The sequence below is a fragment of the Hevea brasiliensis genome, chromosome 15 (genome assembly GCF_030052815.1).
Source record: "Hevea brasiliensis isolate MT/VB/25A 57/8 chromosome 15, ASM3005281v1, whole genome shotgun sequence".
Taxonomy (NCBI): Eukaryota; Viridiplantae; Streptophyta; class Magnoliopsida; order Malpighiales; family Euphorbiaceae; genus Hevea; species Hevea brasiliensis.
The window spans coordinates 60,290,466-60,313,665 of NC_079507.1; the positions used below are offsets into that span (position 1 = coordinate 60,290,466).

General features: G+C 35.4%; 1 non-coding gene across 1 annotated transcript; it reads right to left on the reverse strand.

Moving 5' to 3' along the window:
* Positions 1-7,702: 7,702 nt before the first annotated feature.
* LOC131174224 (small nucleolar RNA R71) lies at positions 7,703-7,808 on the reverse strand. Its single transcript, XR_009144472.1, has one exon. It is a non-coding gene; the product is annotated as a small nucleolar RNA R71 (small nucleolar RNA).
* Between the last annotated feature and the right edge of the window lie 15,392 nt (positions 7,809-23,200).

Here is a 23,200-nt window from a genome sequence, read left to right on the forward strand (position 1 = left end):
CATTGGTTAAAATGATCAAACAGCTTTGGGAAATTTGCTATTATATTTGGGCCGTAGGGGCTGGGTTGGGTCAAATAAAGGTCATATCATGTTTTTTGTGGCTGCATGGGACAACAGCCCAATTGAATCTTCATAATTGTTGATTTCGGATTTTCAAAAATTAGCAGTCAAATATTAATACCCACACACATGCAAAGAGACTCCACTAAAGCCAAAACTAAAGACATCCCTAATTGGTGAGCTAATGACCTAATGGAAGATGTGATTTGGAGTGCAATTTCAAGGTTCTGGTCTATTTGTTTTGGAAGTTCTTAAGAAACTTGAACATCGTTCAATAAGAATTGTTCTCGTTCTAATCCATTTGGATCCACATCATTAAAGTTTTTTCTAGGATAAGGAGATTGAAACTACTGTACAACATCACAATTTTAATATTTATTTTAAAACTTAAACCCCGCCTTTATAACTGATGCAGAAGACACTTGCCTGTTGCCACCACTCATACCCAGTCTAGATCAGAATCCAAGCCCAGTGAGGTTTGCCCTTTAGTTCTGAACCATCAAAACCTCATCGAAAGCAGCCTTAGACCAAAAGACCACATTGAAATTTGCCATAATGAAAATTGGGTGAATTATAATAACGTCCTTTAAGTTTTGTCCTTAATTACAAGTAGATTCCTGCATTTTCATAATTGCATTAGTATATTTTTTTTCTTATCATTCCATTCAAATTTCTCATGAGTTTTATAAAAAATTAAAATACACTTGTTTAAATGCCCTACCTTTCCCTATCCTGATTTACCTCCCTTTTCCCTCAGGCAACTCCTTATCCTCTGCCCCCCTTGCCTTCTCCTCTTACTCGACCAACCCTCCTCCAAATTCACCATTAGTGCCTTGTTTCCATCTACACGTTGTTGTGGGGAGTGGTGGTGGTGTTGGGGGGGTTGGTGGTTGGCGGGGGGCGCGGGCTGCAGTAGGGGTTGTCTCCAACCTAGCAACTAAACGAAAATCGAAAGGATTCATCCCGCCATCTTCTTGGTCGAAGACACCAAGCAAATAGTGAACGACACCGATATGCAGATGAATCGAGATTTTGTTATAGTTCGCATGGCCATTAGCCCTAAGCTTTTAACTGCTTGCTTAGTCATTCATTTTCTAGGCTTAGCCCTAAGCTTCTAACTGCCTGCTTAGTCATTCATTTTCAAGGCTTGCAATGGATATCAAGTGCTGAAATGGTAATTTCATTCAATGACTTTATCGAGTGCTAGTTTTGGAGGTTATTACTTATAGGTATTGGGCTTGTTTAGTTCAATGAGGAGGCGAGGCATTGTGTTGAAGAGTGCAAATTGAAAGTGCTCTATGTTTTTCAAGGGATTATTGGGTGTTAGCGGAGTATATGCTCAATCATTTAAAAAAGTGGATTTCACTTTTTGTGAATAAGGAAAAGTTAAATATTCATGCTTAAAAGAGTATTAATTTTTTATGCTCGTGATATATTTAATAATTAGATAATTACTCATACTTCTTTACGTGATTAATAATAATATTATTAATTTGAATAGATAGAAATTAAGCATATTTTAAACAAAATGTTTTTTTCTCAATTATAATAATTGACAAATCATACAATTTTAATTTTAATTTTATTTAATTATTTCATTTTAAGTTAAATTATCAATCCTCCTAAATTAGTTTTATAAAATATGATTAAGTACATTAGTAAAGATTTATTCAAAAAGTTTATAAAATTAACATTTATCATTCGATTAAACATACTATGAAATTGTGAAAATGGAAAAAAATGATAAATAATAAAAATATATAAATACTATGAGCCACATGCGTGAGTATTAAAGAAAAAATAATATTAATTATATCATTGATAAGCTTAAAAAAAAATATAAATTTAATTATTGAGATTTTGTATTTTGATAATCAACTAAAGATGCTTCTAATATAAACTCAAATTCATACGAGAATAAACTTAATAATCATTAAATTAAATAAATATTTGTGTCAAAATGTGTGCATAATTAATTAAAGTGTTTTTATAGAGTACACGAAGTTATATATAAATATTTAATCTAATGATTAATGAGTTCATTCTCGTATGAATTCAAACTCTTTATAGCTGCACCCATCAATTAATAGAAAAAAATTATTTAAATTATAAAAATTGAGATAATGATAAAGTAATAAAGATAATTAAAAGAAAAATTAAATATCTAATATAATGACAATAACTATTAATTATAAAGAAATTAATAACTATTGTATAGGAGAAGTGAAGTGCATAAGTGAAAGGCAATGGGGGGCATAGGTGTGGTACGTTTAGAGGACACTTGTGCGTGCCCAAATTACCGGCAAATTGAATCCAACATTTGATTCTTCTTGATGGATACCTAACAACAATGTGGTCCTAAGGACCGCAATCACTAGCATTTTGCCCTTTGCTGGCCTCCATCCACCATTTTTGCTCAAATCATTGAAATAATTGGTTTCTTGGTCGGACTCCTTTTTCGTGCTAATACTCAGGTCTTTTACTTCTTCATTTTTAGTCAATTATCATTCCTCCTACTTTTCTTTGTTTTCTTTGTTTCGTGAGACACCCTTGTGCCCACTTCAAAAGTGATGGCTGTGTTCCTTTCTTTCCTTATTATTTTTTTTGTTAATAACCTAAATTTGCTAAGTGAATAATATTATCTTCGATGATCAAACCAAATTAAATTAAGCAAGATTTTTTCTTTTATTATTTTTTATAAAAAATATAGTTTTTTAGAATATTAAACCATCATCTAGCTTGGAGTTTTTGTTTTTAATGGATCTACAGGGGATATGAGACTTGGGTCTTCCACAATTGACTAATTTATTTTGTTTTATTAGACTAGTAGTATATATAGTCAATGAATGAATTATTTACTTTAAGGACTTAATTTGTAATAAATTATTTATACCGACGCACATGATTATATTCGAATTAAATATTCTAGAAATTGTTGAAGAAAAAAACTCTAAAATATATTAGAAACGTAAAAAATTCCATAAAATAATAATGAGGTCAAGTAATGGGTTTAAGGAATTCAATGAACTTAGCAGCCGAAAGAGACTTAAAAAAATTCAAAGTAGAAAATGAGAGTGACACCCAATATTAGTACAAACATAGTCACATAAGTTTGATAGTGTGAAGAGTCGAATGTCCAAATCATGGAAAGATTCTAAGTAACCTAATCCTCTTCAAGAATTTCAAAAAGTTCTTTCTTTCATTGTTGATTCACAAGTGTTGGACTTTTTAGAAAGCCATTGAATTCACTGTTTTTTAGACGGCTGCAGACCAGCAAAGATCTTCCTTTGAAAACCACAATTGCCAGCCGCCCATGTTGCCATCTCTCTTCCCTAATTAATTTCAAAAAATTCGATAATTTATTCCAAAGTAGCTTTCAACCAATAACAAACTGCCCAACGCCATGGGATTTTTCTTTTTTTTTTTTTTTATTTTATGAAAAATAAGGCTGCTGCCATGGAAACTTCTCATTGCCTTTGATGATTTGATGTGTCTTCAATTATTTTTTTGGCTGGCAACTGTTGTTGGTGAATAAAGTTGACATTTTTGTTTAAGGCTAAGTTTTATTATTATTATTGATTTTTTGGTGAAATTTTAAGAATTCTAAAAACACATTATGGCTTTTTGAAATTAGTTGCCATGGGTAATTTTGTCTATGGACGGTGCGTCCTTCATCTCTTCATTTTGTTGCAGGGAGCACTCCCCATGTTTCTGCCTATAGATAATGTCAATGGCTTTTGCCTTTGCACATAATTTTGTTTTTCTTTATTTGTTTAGTTAATTGGATAAAGAGAATATTAACTAGTAAGGTTCCATATTTGTATTTAAGTATAATAGAAATGGATAACTTCTGATATTGGTAGTGTTTGAGATGAACCATGCGGAGAAAATGGTTAGAATTTGATTAACATAGTCATGTATCCTAAACTTCAAATATTCATATAGAACTATATGTGCTCTCGTATTCTATGACCTCTTACAATTTATATGTCATCTATTAGAGAGGTCAATTTATTTATATTGTATTAGACATTGAAAAAATAAAAATATACAATCTGCTATATATGTATGTGAAGAATTAATGATTAATGGAGAGAATATTCATTTTGATGTTGCTCTTGTTATTTAATTAATTATTTAATTTTTTGTATAAGGAAAATAAATATAATATATGCAGGAAAACCATTCAACTAGTGATAGCATAAAGCAAATCAACATGCAGGCAATAGGGGACAGAGAATTAATTGATGCCTGTGTCATGAGAATGGCAACCGAACAAAGATAAAAACACAAAAATCTTGGAATATAAATTTTGACATTACGATCACCAGGTTTTAATAATCTTTGAAAGATTTTGTTGTTTCAATGTTTTATAGTTGTCTCCAATAAAAAGGGTATATAGCTGTAAACATAGAGCTGCATCAAAATCCACAGCCGCCTCCAACTGAAGGCAAACATTATTTAGAGATGCTATACTACAGATAACCTGGAAACTGTACGTACTTGCGAGGAAGAATTTGCCTACATGTTCCATTAACAGAGCATGCATGATTTGTTGCTTTAATATGTCTCGTTTCAAAGGCATTCCTGATCCACGTGAAACTTCCTCCAGCTGACTTCTTTTATCTGTACCAATCGAAAGCTACCCGTTTAGATTGGTAAGGGACAAGTGGGATCATAATTTTAGGCAAGCATGACTAGACTCATAATCTTAGACCTACTTACGTTCAAACATGACTGCACGTACCAGTGCTTCCTCTTAGGGGAAACAGGTGATCCGATAAGATTAGGTACTTCAAAGAGGTTGATCCGATAAGATCAGGTACTTCAAAGAAATTGCATGTTTCCTCACGTATTCACAGAAATGACCACCTCTTAGACAAATTCAATAATTATTGCAGAAAAAATGGCATTGGTCAGATCGATGTTGATGGTTGCGGGGTGCCTGTTCCTTGTATATATTTTTACCATATGCCAGCACAGAGGACACCTTATTTATTGTTCCAGCATCCATCAATATTGGTGGGGTTCGCCCAATATCAGCTAAATGGTGGTTGAGTGAATGAGGAGATTAACTAGTCAAATCCTCTTTAACTTTTAGAAATTTCCATGTAATCACCTACTTATTAACATAGTAGAAAATATATAATCAGTCGATTCAATCACGAAATTATTAATTAATTATATTTATTCATGTATAATTAAGAATTGAAGGAGGAAGGGTATCCTTCTAATTTCTGTTGGTAATTAATTGGCATTAGTTTTAATTAGAAAGTATAGCAAAACAAAACTGAAGGTTGATGCACATATTTTGCATAGTCATTTAGGTCTAATTTCACAATCATTTTATTTGGTTATTAGTCATTTTTAGCTAATTTCATTAGTTATTTAGTTAGTTTTCCATAATTGTCAACTTTGGATTAATTTGTAATTTTTGCTTTGTATTGTAGGAAAAATGGTGTTTTTGAAGGACTAAAGAGAATTTTGCCATTGAGGAGTGTCTTCTACAGCAAAAAGATGCCAAAAACAAGTTTTCAAGCTGAAATATGCATTGACCAAACTGTGCATAACTTGCCGCATAAGCTATGCAGTTCTGCATAAGGAGGAAGAACACTGTTCAGAACCAAAGAAATGTGCATAAGGAGATCAGATAGCTTATGCACATTCTCGCCTCCCTTATGCAGATTCACGAAATTGTGCATAACCTATGCACCAAGTCATGCAGCTTTGCATAAGTAACCCAGAATCAGCCGAAATGTGCATAAGGGACTGCATAACTTATGCAGTCCACTTATGCAGTCCCAAAAAGAGCTCATTAATGAGCTGGCAGAAGATTCCCTTAATGTATTCCTCCTAGAACATACTATTTTAGGGCTCCATGTCAGAAAAATGATATAAATAGTCCCATTTTCTCATTTTAGAAAGGAGGCAAGGAGCAAAGGAAGAAAGGAGGAGGCTAAGCAGAATTTGAGGAGTCATTTCACCTTCCACACCATTTTCAACTAAGATTTGCAGATTTCTTCCTTCCTTTACATTTTTCTACATTTCTAGTGTTTAATTTCTTACTTCTTAGTTTAGATTAAAGCTTTATTTCCATCTAAACTCATCATATCTTGTAAGCATTATGGATAGTGAGTAGTTTACTTTTGATTCTGGAGTAAGGGTTGTAATATTTGAGATATTTTGTGGATTTTGATTGGGTAATCTATATTTTGTGGTCTTAATGAGTTTTATTCATTTCTTGTATGCTTAATGACATGCTTAATGTAGGATCCCATTGAGTAATGTTCTTAATCCATGGTTGAAGCACCGAAAGGAGAAGGCCTTGTGATAGATAATCAGGAAATTGGACTTAATTAACTTAGACCTAGAAATAGGCTAAGGATTAAGAGGATTCATAGATTAATTAAAGAACTTAATGGGTCTTAATTAATTCTAACTCCACGAAAGTAGGATTAGTTTGATTAAGGCACTCTTTGTCTCACTCGAAAGGGAATTCAAAGGATTTAAGAATTAATCTCCTTAAAACCCATTAGTATCACAAGATTGGATAACCAATTTAAAATCCCAAAATAGCTCGAATATGAAATCCCGAACTCCGGAATCGCCTTTTTACCATTGTTAATTTCTAATCGAATTTAATCATTTGCCAATTTAAATATTGCCATATTTGAACTTGCTTATTTCTATTTGATGCAATTTTAGTTTAATTAATACATTGTTGAATAGAATATTAATTTTGCACAATTAGATTTCACACTCCATTACCCATTAATTCATCATTTTAATCTCATAAATACTTCAATTTAGTCAACTTTTATATCGAAAATTCAATCATTAACACAACTCCTCGTGGGATCGATATTTTTCTATACTACTTGTACGACCCGTGCACTTGCGGTTGGGACGCATCAAGTTTTTGGCGCCGTTGCCGGGGAGTTGTTTGTTTAAGATTGAATTCTTGATTATTTTAGTTGTTTTTAGTTTTATCTTTGTTATCTTTTCATTTTGTGTTTGTTTGTTCTTTTTCAGGTACTTTAATCTTTTATGAGAAGAGCTAGAAGCTCAAGTGACACAACCTTACTTTTCAATCCTGAAATTGAGAAATTTTGCAAGGCCAACAAGAAAGAAACCAGAAGAAGGAAGGAAGCTTCGAGAGAAACTGAATTAGAAGCAAATATGGCTGATGAAAGAATTAGAATTGGTGTTGGTAATGCTGGAAATGGTCAAAACAATGAAAATGAAGCCCAAGGAGAAGAAGTTGTTAATGCAAACGTGCCTAGGGGAAGTATGATGGATCATGCTTTTCCTCGTTTTGATGACTTGAGAGAGAGCATAGCAAGACCAAGGATTGATGCAACAATACAAGATGGATTTTGGAGTTCTTCAAATGATCCAAAACTCTCAATTTGGAGGACATCCTTCTGAAAATCCACACACACACTTGAAGAAATTTGCTATGATTTGCGACATGCAAAAACAACCTGGAGTGTCTGATGATGCAGCAAGATTGAAGCTATTTCCATTCTCTTTGAAAGATAGAGCATTGGATTGGCTTGATTCTTTACCTCACAACTCCATTACAAATTGGGAGCAACTAACTGATGCATTTCTTGCACAATATTTTCCACTGAAAAACTCAAGAGCTGAGAATCAAATGACATCTTTCGGACAAGAGAAGATGAAACTCTCTATGAATCATGGATGAGATGGAAGGAATTGGAAAGATTGTGCCCACATCATGCCATTCCAAAATGGATGATAAATCGTAATTTCTACACAAATGTCACTCCGCAATCAGAGGAATTATTGATGCTCAAACAGAGGAGAATTTATTATAAAGCATGAAGATGAAGCTTATGAGTTATTAGAGAAAATTGCAAAGAATACTCATCTTTGGAGTAGTCCAAGAGGACCAGCTCCAACTCAGAAAAGGCAAGCTGCTGGAATGTATGATCTTGATCCATTTAACATGATTAATGCAAAGTTTGATGCACTTACAAATGTCCTTGCTAAGAAGATGGAAGATTTGAGTATGTTGGTTAGTTCAACATCATCACCGGAAGTTCACAACAAGTGGCTTATGCAGAGGAAACTACCAAATTGGAGTAGATTATGGAGTACATGCTTCATATGATGGTAATTATGGAATCATGCAAATGGGGAATCCTTATTCTCAAACTTATAATCCAAATTGGAGGAATCATCCCAACTTTTCATGGGGCAATCAGCAAAATCAAGTTCAAAATCAGAATTTTCAACCACAACAGCAAAGTCAAGTTCCATATCAGCAAAATAGGCAACCATTGCCTAATTTTCAGTGAAAAATATGAACCCTCCACCAAAACAAAGAAGAACGAAATTCCACCACAAGCTTTATTGCAACAGATTCTTGCCAACCAAAATAAGCATGATGAGGAGATGAGAGAGGTGAAAGCAAGGCTGGAACAAATGCAAACACACAACAGAATCTTTGGAAAACCAGATCGCACAACAAGCATCTTCCTCAAGTGCCAAATCTTTTGGAAAGCTTCCAAGTCAACCAGAAAATCCAAGAGAGCATTGTCAAGCTATTACTTTAAGAAGTGGTAAAGTTATAAATGATGAGAAGAGTGAAAAGTGAGAAGAGAGAAAATGAGAAAGGAACCGATGAGAGTGGAAAACAAGTGTGTGAATAAAAATGTAAGGAGAAATTTGAAGAAAAAGAAGAGAAGTATATACCTCCCGAGCCCTACAAGCCACAACTTCCCTTTCTCAAAGATTTCACAAAGCCAAGCTTGATAGGCAATTTGGGAAGTTCTTAGAGGTTTTGAAGAAACTTTACATAAATGTGCCTTTTGTTGATGCTCTTTCACAAATGCCCTCTTATGCAAAATTCTTGAAAGAAATTCTCTCAAATAAGAGAAAACTTGAAGATGATGAAACTGTAGCTTTGTGAGAAGAATGTAGTGCTATCCTCCAGGAAACTTCCTCCAAAGCTTAAGGATCCAGGAGTTTTTCAATTCCATGCCACATTGGAGAGTCTTGTTCTACAAAAGCTCTATGTGATTTAGGGGCCAGTTAGCCTTATGCCCCTTTCTATCTATGAAAAGCTCAACATGGGAGATCTAAAGCCAACCCACATTTCTCTTGATTAACAATCAAGTATCTGAAGGGATTTTGGAGAATGTGCCCCAAGGTTGGAAAGTTCTATATACCGTTGACTTTGTCATCTTGGACATGGAGGAAGATTCTAATATTCCAATTATCTTGGGAGACCCTTTCTAGCTACGAGCATTGATTGATGTGAAAGGAGAAAAGCTTACTCTTAGAGTTGGTGAAGAGCGATTAATTTTCAATATCAATAACACTATGAAAAAGCATCATTCAAGGATACTTGCTTGAGAGTTGATATTATTGATGAGCTGGTTGAAGAACACTTGTAAAGAAATATCCGTAAGATCCACTTGAAAATTGTTTGGTTCATGGAGGAGGCATAGACTATGACAACCCTCATGTAGCCGCATATACTCAACACTTAGAGGGAAGTCCACCATTCATTTCGCTCCAGTTTTCAACTCACACAAAAGGAAAAAGCTGAATTTAAGCAATCATCATTCAAGGAAGAAGATGCACCTAAGGTAGAACTTAAGCAACTTCCTTCTCACTGTATGAATTTCTTGGCACTAATAACACTTATCCAAAGAATTGTAAATGCAAACTTGAGTACTTTAGAGGCTGATAAGTTGTTAAGAGTGTTGAGAAAATTTAGGAAAGTTTTGGGATACACCATAGATGACATTAAAGGAATAAGCCCACATTTTTGCATGCATAGAATCAGTTTGGAAGAAAATTGTAAACCATCTATTGAACATCAAAGGAGGTTGAACCCAAATATGAAAGAAGTTGTTAAAAAGGAAATTTTGAAGTTGCTTGATGCAGGGATCATATATCTCATCTCGAATAAAGATTGGTGTAAGCCCACATATGTTGTCCCAAAGAAGGGTGGAATGACAGTGGTCAAAAATGAAAATAATGAATTAATTCCCACTAGAACGGTGACTAGTTGGCGAATGTGCATAGATTACAGAAAATTAAATGTTGCCACTAGAAAAGATCATTTTCCACTTCCCTTCATTGATCAAATGTTGGAAAGACTAGCTAGGCATTCTTACTTTTGCTATTTAGATGGATATTCAGGTTTTTTTCAAATCCCTATCCATCCAAATGATCAAGAGAAAACCACTTTTACTTGCCCATATGGAACCTTTGCTTATAGAAGGATGCCATTTGGGTTGTGTAATGCACCAGCCACTTTTCAGAGGTGCATGATGGCAATCTTCTCAGATTTCATTGAAGACATAATGGAGGTTTTTATGGACGATTTTTCTGCTTATGGATCTTCTTTGATATATGCTTGGCTAACCTTTCTAAAATTTTGCAGCGATGTGCAGATACTGACCTTGTGTTAAACTGGGAAAAGTGTCATTTCATGGTTCAGGAAGGGATAGTGCTTGGACATTTGGTGTCTAACAGAGGAATAGAGGTTGATAAAGCCAAAGTTGAAGTGATAGAGAAGATGGCTCCTCCTACCAATGTCAAGGGAATTCGAAGTTTCCTAGGACATGCGGGTTCTCTGACGCTTTATTAAGGATTTTTCTAAAATAGCTAAACCTTTGTCTAATTTGTTAAGTAATGACACACCATTTGAATTTGACCAAGAGTGTTTGGATGCCTTTGCGAGTTGAAGCAAGCTCTCATCACGCACCAATCATGCAACCACCCGATTGGAGCCTACCTTTTGAAATTATGTGTGATGCTAGCAACTATGCAAAGAAAGGACAAAAAGGCTTATGCTATTTATTATGCTAGTAGAACACTGGATGAGGCTCAAACAAATTATGCAACAACCGAAAAGGAATTTTTGGCAATTGTCTTTGCATTGGAAAAGTTCGGACCTTACATTATTGACTCAAAGGTGGTTATATTTTCAGATCATGCGACCATCGTGCATTTGCTCAGTAAAGGAGGCCAAACCAAGGCTCATTAGGTGGATTCTGATGCTACAAGAGTTTGATTTGGAGATTAGAGATAAGAAGGAGCTGAAAATGTAGTTCTTGATAATCTTAGTAGGTTGAAATTGGATGGTGAAGAATTGGATGAAATCCTATTGATGAGTTTTTCTTGGATGAACAACTTTTCTCTCTTGTTGCTAAACTACCTTGGTATGCACTTTGTGAATTATCTATCTTGTGGAGTTTTACCTCTAGGTATGACATGGCAACAAAAGAAAAAGTTCTTGCATGAAGTGAAGTTTTATAGATGGGATGATCCTTTACTCTTTAGGAGATGTTGTGATGGTCTAATTAGAAGATGTATTCCTAAAGAGGAAATCCAGAGTATTTTGCATCATTGCCATGCTTCTGATTATGGAGGACATTTTGGCATCTCTAAGACAGCTAGTAAAATTTTGCAAGCTGGTTTCTTTTGGCCAAATCTTTTAAGGATGTGAGGAAATTTGTGTTGGATTGTGATAAATGTCAAAGGAGTGGAAATTTGTCAAAAGAGATCAAATGCCCTAAATAATATTCTTGAAGTGGAATTATTTGATGTTTGGGGAATAGATTTTATGGGGCCATTCCCTCCTTCATATGGTAATAGATACATCTTAGTTGGGGTTGACTATGTGTCGAAGTGGGTGGAAGCTATTGCAACTCCAACTAATGATGCTAGAGTGGTAGTAAAATTTTTGAAAAATTTGTCTTGAGTGATTTGGAGCTCCTAGGGCTATAATTAGTGATGGGGTTCCCATTTTTGTAATAAGCAATTTGAGAGCTTAATGAGGAAGTATGGTGTAGTGCACAAGATAGCTACCCCATACCATCCTCAAACTTCAGGACAAGTTGAAATTTCTAACATGACTCAAGCATATTTTGGAGAAAACAGTGAACAATTCTAGGAAAGATTGGTCTATCAAACTAGATGATGCTTTATGGGCATATAGGACTGCCTACAAAACCCCTATAGGAACTACTCCCTTTAGGTTGGTGTATGGTAAGTCTTGTCATTTACCTGTGGAGCTAGAACATAGAGCATATTGGGCCATTCGGACCTTGAATTTTGATCTTAAGCAAGTTGGTGAGAAAAGGTTGTTACAACTTAATGAGCTTGAGGAATTGAGGATGGATGCTTATGAAAGTGCCCGTATTTACAAAGAAAGAACTAAAGTTTGGCATGATAAGCATCCGAGGAAAAGGAATTCAAAGAAGGTGATTCAGTTTTGTTGTTCAACTCAAGATTGAAATTGTTCCCTGGAAAACTCAAGTCAAGGTGGACTGGTCCATATAGAGTTTCTAAGGTTTTCCCTTATGGAGCAATAGAAATTTGGAGTGAAAAATCTGGGAATTTTAAGGTCAATGGGCATAGATTGAAGCATTACATAACGGAGACCCAATACTAGGAGCAAGTGTTACAAGCTCTCCAATCCTCACCTCTTTTCAAAGAAATTCATGAAAAGTCCACTAAGGACTATAATTAGCCCTCTTGGGAGGCATCCCAAGTCCTTTTATTTTGCTTTTGTTGATTTACTTTCATTTTCATTAATTTTGTTTTTATCTTAAATCTCCCCAAATTCAATTTTTGACATTGTTAAATTTTGTCTCTTGTAGATGTAATTCAATGAAGAAGGGCTGGTGAACTATTGGGGAAGTAATTCTTAACTTGACAAATTTAGTCCTTCAAAAGAACTGATAAGCTTTTGCTGCATAATCTGGCAGAGCCGCAATCTAGTTCATGCAGAGGAAAAATAAAATCTGCAGCAAAAGGTGTCTGCAGCCAATGACTTGCATTTTTGATGAGGTTGGATGTATATCAATGGAGAAAGGTTGGTGAAGAAATTGCTATCTGGTTTATGCAGAGCAACAATAAAATCTGCAGTTACATGTGTTTTGGTGAGGTTGGGTGGGTAATTTTCTAATATTTGTGCTTATAATGATATTATGGTGGTAAGTGAGTCATTTTTGCGCTTTGAGCTTCTTTGGGTTGTAGGATTCAAAGTAGAAATGTTGAATTTTCTTGGCAAATCTTGGAGATTTCATTTCTCATTTGTGGTTTGATGCAACTTTATACAGATTTTTATGGAGTTTTATGTGCTAAATGTTGATTTGCAGAATTTGAGTCAAAATGGCATAGCTCTCAAAGGTCTTTTATGTAGGATCCATTTTTACATGCTTATGTGATGCACTTTTGATGAATTTTGAATATATTGATGTGTTTTTAGTGCAAATTTCTCATGGTTTGTGCTTCATAGAATTATATTTCATCATTCCAGGGTATCTTTCACACTTGCAATCCATGTTCTATTGCATTCTTGATCTTGTTAAACTTGTGCATAAGCAACTGCATAGCTTATGCAATCCTGCATGACCAAAATTCTTGCCATTTTTCACCTTTATTGCAAGTGCATAAGGAGAGTGCATAGCTTATGCAACCACATAACCTCATTTTGTCAAAATTCATATCTGTCAAAACTTGCATAAGGTGAGTGCATGACCTATGCACAATTGCATAACTTCAAATCCTTCATTTTCTCTCTCTGCCGAAGTTTGCATAAGGAAGGTGCATAAGCTATGCACTTCTGCATAACCAAAATTCCACAGCTCCAATTCTGCCGAAGGTTGCATAAGCAGAGTGCATAACCTATGCACTTCTGCATGACCAAAAACCCAGAAAAATCATTCTTGCCGAGGGGTGCATAAGGAAGGTGCATAGCCTATGCACCTCTGCATAACCAAGATCTCCAAAAAATCAATTCAGCCGAAGAGTGCATAAGCAGAGTGCATAGCCTATGCACTCCTGCATAACCAACAGAAAACCCCAAAAGTTACCGAGACTGCATAAGGAATGTGCATAGCCTATGCATACGCATAACAAAATTTCAATCCCAAAAATTGCCGCAGAGTGCATAAGCAGAGTGCATAGCTTATGCACATCTGCATGACCCAAGTTTCTGAAAAACAATTATTGCCGAGAGATGCATAAGGGGAGTGCATAACTTATGCACTCCCGCATGACTTCGCTCCTCACCATTTCAGGGTCACCGAAACATGCATAAGGACAGTGCATAACCTATGCACTTGTGCATAAGCACTTTTCTGAAATATAAATCCTTTTGAAACACGCACAGGTTATGCATAAATCATTTTCTCCTTATGCAGTCTCCTACAACCCGATTCAAATTCATTTTCAAAGAAAGCCATTCCCACCACCTCCACTTCCCGACTCTTGAACCCCACGACCGCCCTTCATCCTCCATTTCTTTCAGGCATTCTCGCGCCTCTCTCCCATCTTCTCCAGCGCTCTAATCACAAAAACCCTAAATCCCCCTACATTTCCATCTCTTCTCCAATCGACCATGGATTCCCCTCCCCATTCCCGCCCCGCCTCTCCTCTTGAAGTCACTCCATTGTCTTCGATACATCCCCCTTCCAATCCTCCACCACAAACGACACCACCACCACCTCCATCAACCACATACAAACGCAAAATTAGGTCCAAATCCGTGCGACCCATGCCCTCTGCTCCTCCTCTCTGTCCAAACGCAAAGACCCACCCACCCCATTTTGGAACCACCTCCTAAAAACCAAAGGCTCCAGCCTCTACACCTTCTTCCAGTGAAGGACAACCCGATTTGTATCCAAACTGCCTTGGCCTCTCCCTGATACAATTCAAAAAGCCGCTTTCAAAAGACTCAAGGATAGGAAAGTACAACCTACTAGGTATATATCTGCTGATGCTCTACAATCTCTGGGTTTATTTGATAATGTAGTTGCATTTCTTGACGGTATGGGTTGGACAGAATTTGTGCATAAGCAAGAGGTAGTTTATCCAATTCTAGTTTTGGAGTTTATTTCTTCATTCTCTGCTACCCTCAACTTGCATGATGTAGACCATAAGCCAATTATGACATTTAGATGCTTGGGGCAAAATAGAGAGCTGTCATTGGATCAATTTCATAGCATTTTTGGTTTTGCAATTGATGGGTTCTTTAGAGTACCACATCGGAGTAGAGGTAGCCAATAAGGGCATCCGAATCTGCCCAATTTTGGAGAATCATAACAAATCAACCCCAAACCTTCTCTGCTGGTAGGTCCAAAACATCCCAAATCCTTGACCCTGCACTTAGGTTTATTCATAGGTTGATGGCTAGCACCATATTGGGCAGAGGGACTAGTTACTCGTGTGGCAAATCTGAACTTTTTATGTTATGGTGTGCATTTCACAAAGTTAAGGTGTCTCCAGGTTACTTCTTTTGCGAACATGTGCTGCATATTGCCACCAAATCCATTGGTGATATTGTTTTGGGTGGACTCATCACTGTCATAGCCAAACATTTTGGCTTTAATCCTGCAGAGCACTCAATCCCAGCACTTGAGGACACTTCCTATTTTGATCGCACACTTAACCAAAACAGGTTCCATTTATCATATTTTGATGACACTGCCACCTGCAAATCGAGCCTATTGCACAACCGAACCCAACCTTTCACACCAGCCCCACATCTCCCTTGTACCCCTACCCCACCCCCTCTGCATACTCAGGTCACTCCAGCTAGCTCTGCTCATCCCATTCCTCCTACAATTTGAACCTACCTCATCCACAGCACCTCCTCCATTCAACACTAAAGCCTTATTCACCTACCTCGACAGGCTTAGTGATGATATCTACTTTGTGGATAGGAAGCTTGACAGTGGTCTTGATACACTAAAGGATCGTCATGAGCAACTGTTTGACCTTGTCATGGAAACCAGGGACAAACAGAAGAATCAAGGAAATGGTGAAGCAACTCATGATTTTCTGGGCATGCCACCCCACCTCCATCACCTCCTCTGCACCATCATTTCTAGCAACATCCTTGGACAAAGGAAAAACAATAGACATAGATTAGTGTTTAGTTTACTTTTGTTCAATCTTGTAGGACCTTTTCTTTGTAAATATGTTCAAACATTTATACTTTGTTTTGGATTTTGTTGATTTGCTCTGAATTAGTTTCTTTTAAATTCTGTTTCCTTTAAAGTTTTATTGAATAGCTATTACATTCGTCTTCTTTGATTTTTATTGCACTTATTGCCTTTTTGTACATATTTGCCCATACTCTGTCTATATTCCCATACTTTTCTTTGGTTGTACATTTCCCTTGCCAATTCCATGCAGCTTTTGTATACCTATGAATTTCCTCATGCATAACCTTTGCATAGCGTGCAACCCTTTCTGCTACTTCAGAATCTGTATTTCCCTTATGCAACTGTCCTGCATAGCCTATGCCACATCTATTGCCTCTTATGCAGCACTGCATGGCTTATGCACCTTACCTATGCACATGTTCTGGACAGCACTTAACTCCGCATAACCTGTGCAGCTTCTTATGCATTCCTTTATCTTGAATTCTCATACCAGGTAACTCTTTCTTTTTGCTCTTCATTTTTTACAATTCCTGGTCAATATTATTTGCTTTGAGTTTTGGTTATCTGCTGCTTGAGACATTGAGGACAATGTCCAATTTTGAGTTTGGGGGTGCACATTTTGATTTTTGGCTTTACTTTTCACATTTTGAGTATAGGAACATCTCATCCCATTTCATTTACATATATTGTAAATATTTTACATATACATCCATACATATATATACATAACACATCTACACACACATTATACATCACTTAGAAATTGTACAAATTGCATACAAATAGACTTCCTCCATTTAGTTCATGCATTACTCATTTTAGGAATCATGCATCATGCATTAAAATCTTTTGCCAAATCCCTTGAGTATTGAAAAGTTGCCTATGAAAGTGATTTGACTCACCTTTTAGTTGGGTTTGTGGATTGAAAGTTTCCTAAAAGGTGCAAGGTTTTGAAGTGTCTATCCCTTGCCTATATCTTCTTAGCCAAAAAGCCACCCAACTAGTCATTTGGAGATGGAAGTGTTTAGAGGGAATTATTGGATATAAGGTAGTCAAATGATGTCTCACCAATCCTAGAACAAATTTTCTAAACCTTTCAAGGCGAAATACCAGCTTGTACTTGAAAAGAGAGATGATTAGGCATTCTTTGATTTAAACCTTCTCATTTTAAACCTTTGGCCCTTTTCCTAATTAAAATTGACCCTTGTAAACCCCTTTGAGCTTTTTTACCCCTAATTTTTCTTGAAATCCTTATTGTTACCTAGCCAATGAACCAAACACTCCAACCCTTTTCATGAGAATAATTATTTACAATATTAGGTACATAAAAAAAAAAGAGAAAAAGAAAAGAAAAGAAAAAAATACAATAAAAGGGAGAAGAAATACTTGTCACCTTGTAAAAGTGCTAGTATATGTGCTTTTCACTATTGCCATTCAAAATGAAAGAAATCCACCCAAAGTATTAAAAGAAATGAGTTTGGGGGTGGCAATTTTAGGGACAATCATCAAAAGAAAATGCAAAATACAAGTTAAAGTATCAAAATGTCCCTCCATTTTTATCTGTTTTGTAAACTATGCTAGCACTTGACAATCCTCATTGTGTATTTCTCTCTCCCATATATATAAAAAAAGAGAAAAAGAAAAAAATATATAATAAAGTGTACCTTATGTTTCAAAATTGAAAATATTCTCATGCTTTGAATCCTTTTTACCCATCTTTCTTCTTAGCCTCATTTTTGAACCCCATGGCCCCATTACATCCCTAAAAAGACCTTTGATCTCTTGATAGTATTTGCTACATTAGTGGAGATAGGAGTAGGGAATTTGCCTATGGGATTGGAAAATTATCCATTCATTCATTTAATTCCATCATTCTATATAGAGATACTTTGGTTATCAATTGTCCTAGAATTCCTTTTGAGCATGACTCTCTCTTTTGATTAGTTGGTTTGGGGATTTGAATGATAATTGACTTGATGGCTAAGCGGTGAAAGCTTGGATAAGCATTAAATTCTTTGCATTTTGAAGGATGGGTATATGGATTGTTGGTATGGCTAAAGGTGTGTTAAGTTACCTTAATGAGTGATTTTCATAACTCTTTGGATAAGGCACCCCTAAAAACTTTGCATCACATTTTAAAGTTTGCTTGAGGACAAGCAAAAGCTTGAGTTTGGGGGTATTTGATGCACATATTTTGCATAGTCATTTAGGTCTAATTTCACAATCATTTTATTTGGTTATTAGTCATTTTTAGCTAATTTCATTAGTTATTTAGTTAGTTTTCCATAATTGTCAACTTTGGATTAATTTGTAATTTTTGCTTTGTATTGTAGGAAAAATGGTGTTTTTGAAGGACTAAAGAGAATTTTGCCATTGAGGAGTGTCTTCTACAGCAAAAAGATGCCAAAAACAAGTTTTCAAGCTGAAATATGCATTGACCAAACTGTGCATAACTTGCCGCATAAGCTATGCAGTTCTGCATAAGGAGGAAGAACACTGTTCCAGAACCAGCCGAAATGTGCATAAGGAGACTGCATAGCTTATGCACATTCTCGCCTCCCTTATGCAGATTCACGAAATTGTGCATAACCTATGCACCAAGTCATGCAGCTTTGCATAAGTAACCCAGAATCAGCCGAAATGTGCATAAGGGACTGCATAACTTATGCAGTCCACTTATGCAGTCCCAAAAAGAGCTCATTAATGAGTCAAGTAAGATTCCCTTAATGTATTCCTCCTAGAACATACTATTTTAGGGCTCCATGTCAGAAAAATGATATAAATAGTCCCATTTTCTCATTTTAGAAAGGAGGCAAGGAGCAAAGGAAGAAAGGAGGAGGCTAAGCAGAATTTGAGGAGTCATTTCACCTTCCACACCATTTTCAACTAAGATTTGCAGATTTCTTCCTTCCTTTACATTTTTCTACATTTCTAGTGTTTAATTTCTTACTTCTTAGTTTAGATTAAAGCTTTATTTCCATCTAAACTCATCATATCTTGTAAGCATTATGGATAGTGAGTAGTTTACTTTTGATTCTGGAGTAAGGGTTGTAATATTTGAGATATTTTGTGGATTTTGATTGGGTAATCTATATTTTGTGGTCTTAATGAGTTTTATTCATTTCTTGTATGCTTAATGACATGCTTAATGTAGGATCCCATTGAGTAATGTTCTTAATCCATGGTTGAAGCAACGAAAGGAGAATGCCTTGTGATAGATAATCAGGAAATTGGACTTAATTAACTTAGACCTAGAAATAGGCTAAGGATTAAGAGGATTCATAGATTAATTAAAGAACTTAATGGGTCTTAATTAATTCTAACTCCACGAAAGTAGGATTAGTTTGATTAAGGCACTCTTTGTCTCACTCGAAAGGGAATTCAAAGGATTTAAGAATTAATCTCCTTAAAACCCATTAGTATCACAAGATTGGATAACCAATTTAAAATCCCAAAATAGCTCGAATATGAAATCCCGAACTCCGGAATCGCCTTTTTACCATTGTTAATTTCTAATCGAATTTAATCATTTGCCAATTTAAATATTGCCATATTTGAACTTGCTTATTTCTATTTGATGCAATTTTAGTTTAATTAATACATTGTTGAATAGAATATTAATTTTGCACAATTAGATTTCACACTCCATTACCCATTAATTCATCATTTTAATCTCATAAATACTTCAATTTAGTCAACTTTTATATCGAAAATTCAATCATTAACACAACTCCTCGTGGGATCGATATTTTTCTATACTACTTGTACGACCCGTGCACTTGCGGTTGGGACGCATCAAAGGTCAATCTTGTCTTAGTTGGTGCTTCCCAACTAACATACAAAATTCGATGTACAACACTAGCAAAGCCAAGACCAAAAAAAAAAAAGTTTACATCAACATGACCTTGATACACAGGAGCTGCACCCTACCTCATTGACATTTTGCTTTTTAGCTATATCCCAACATGTTCATCTCTCATTAATTACTTTGCAGTCCAATATTACTGCCACACATGTTTTTCATTTCACAATTTACACCTAACTGTGCCAAAGTATTTATTCTGTAATTACACACATTAATCAACCAAATTCAACAATTATATCCCTATATAATTCATCAAACTTCTATTGAAAACAAAATATATTTTTTTTAAAAAAAGGAGAATTCTTTATTTATTGTTGTTATTCTGTAAGTACACACATCATTGGCTCGCAATTCTCTTAAATGGAACCAGCCTATTGTCACCGAGTCAAGATAAAAATGCTAAAGTTTTGTTTTGATCCCGTGTGAACTCCTAGTAGGCTGGTACATGCTCTTTTGTCCTTCAATTATAATGCGGGCATGCGAGGGTGCACTCTTCTCACTCAACGATGGCCCTTCCAAGAATATATTGGAACCCTAGATTTTGAACCGTACGTTAGCAGCAACCTTAAATCGTCCATCACTCAATACATGCACCCCCAGTTAAAAAAAAAAAAAAAAATCCTTCTTGAGTTCTTTCCAAGCATGAACATGAAACAAGAATATATGGCAGAAACACCAATTAAATTCATAATTATCGCTTGGTTGAATCTGTATCCATAAATGAATGGTTGTTCTTCGTCTTTCTCAGATTCAAATTTTGTCATGGATTCCAAATGGAACGCCATGGTTTATCGCTTTAAAGAAACCAAATTCTTCAAAAACCCTTATGGTCAAAAGCCTTAACCATAAGGGTTTTTGAATTATGGTTGGTCTATTATAGGAATTTCAGCCGAAACTTATTTGCATGTCTTTATGGCTAGTGCTGCTGGCTGCTGTGACAAAACAAGGAAGAGCATCTTGTTAGGTTCACATGCATACAAGGGAAAAAAAATACACAGGTTTCTTGGCTTTTGACTTACAGCCATGCAGACAAAGGTAGAAATGAAGAAATTTGATGATGGTGGAGAGCGCCTTCCACAATGGCCAAAGGATTCCTTCGGCGTTAATTAATCTCATGTAAAAGAAAATTTGAGAATTATCACCATTAAATTGTTTATACATACCATCTTTTTACTAATGAACTTTAGCTAGTACTGTTAGAGTTGTATTAAGAACTATAAAATCTCGAATTTGAATATCAATATTGTTCGGTTAAAAAAAAAAAATCCGACATATAACTTTTTTTTTTTTCCCTTTTTCGTGAAGGTGTAATTCCATTGCAAAATCCTATTTTGATACCGCTAAATGCATTGAAAATCTTGACTAAAATAGAAATAATTGCATTTTATTTAGAGGCGCTATTGCCACCTCTAAATGGCTGTGGCCACTGCTTAATTAATATATCAATGCTGCTTTACCAAAACAACCCCCAATTTATGGAAAGTGAAACAAGAACAAATATTGATTCATGTCCAGCCCAAACACTGAAAAGTACTAAAAAAAAGGAGTATCTATTTACTTTTCGATGCCATGCTTACAATTGGTGGCACCATCAATTAAAATTTAAATTCAAAATTTCATAATTTTAAAAATATTTAAATATTATATTAAATTAAAACACATTAATTATAATTTTTTGTAATGTAGTTTATACTTGATAACCAAAATTTTAATTCAATTCGCCCTTTATATATTAATACAGTGGCCTTTCTACTAAGGACTAGAAGCGTCTGTTCCAATCCAAAATGGGACGAGAATTACTCCTGCGAGTGGCCAGCACTAGATAATTGTTGGCCATATATCTCTGAAATATCACTCTCATGTACAGGATATTCTATTCTACTTTGGGACCTAAAGTCGTACCCACGCAGTAATATTCTTTCTTAAAGGAGAACCCAGTGGATAAGTTTGCTTTTATTTATTATTTTTTCCCCTTGGTTTCATTGCCTTTCTAAAATGGTGCCAATTAATTATGCCTCGAGAGATACTATACCCACTTCAAAATCCCCACACTGGCCGTGCAAAGCCAATGACGTTGAAGGGTACCCAAAAATTGGAACATTTTGCATTGTCAACATTGCCTTTTGGGAGGTATCTGCTGTGCCTGCCTGTAGCGAGTGGTCAAATGACTCTTCTCTGATCCCCCTTTTACTTGGTTTCTCCTAAAATCCATAGTCTGAAATGAAGGTGACTGAGTGTGTGTGTGGATGCGGATGTGGATGTGATTTAGCAATTTCTCTGTTTGAAATTTATATTCAGGCACAAGGAGTTGCTAAGTCGGCAACATTGAATGTGTTCTTATCACTATACACGTCACTTCTTAGAATTGCAATCATGCCTGTGAGCTGTGACTACAAAAAATTTTTCGGATGTGGTCCTTAGTTTGAATGAGACTCTAACACATAAAATGCCTATCTGCGTTGATCTTTTGCCTCTAGAGACCAATTCAAAGAAAAATATTTTGAAATAACGACATGAAAGTCATTGAGTCAATAGTTTTATAATCTAATGGTATGCATCAATAAGTAGAAATATATGGCTTTATAGTTTATGATCTGATCTGAGTACATGTATACATCAATTATGTAAATAAGAATAAATTTGTACTGTGACAGATAGTTGATCCATTAGAAGGTGAAAAATGATAACTAAGTAGCATCTCTCCTTGGGTAGAATTAATGGTTGATGAAATGCTGAGTCAGAAAAGGGGTTGTGACTGAGATAGTGAAGTGCACTTGGATGGTCAATACAATACAAACTCTTTGGGAGTGTGACTTGACTCTTTCAAGTGTACCTTTCCCTTTCAGGTTTCAGGATCTTCTAAGGCTGAGCCCTCTTATTTTGAGTGGGTGGGGGCGGTAGGGACTTACTCCCCTAAAAACCATGAACTGATAATATTAATATTCTTCAATAATACTTTTAACAAAATTGCTAGTGTAACAGTGTAATTTGAAAAATTACAGTCCAATCACTTGCTTACAACAGAGTGCATTTTCTTTTTTACCCATGAAGGTTTTGAACTTGAAGATCATATTGACTTTAATTGTATTTTAATTTTGCAACATTTCAGTTTCCCAAATGACAAGCCAATTAATGAGTCATGCAAATAGGTGCAATAACAACTTTTGTGAATCATAGTAAAGCTAATAATTGAAGCTGTGGTTGGCTGCATAGGTGGGCCAATTGGGCTTATTTGTATGTGAGTTGAATTATTGTGTCAAATACCAATGTACACAAACTTTTCTGATTCATGGTATGATGTGATGGTGATATTTTTGCAAGCAATTGAGAATAG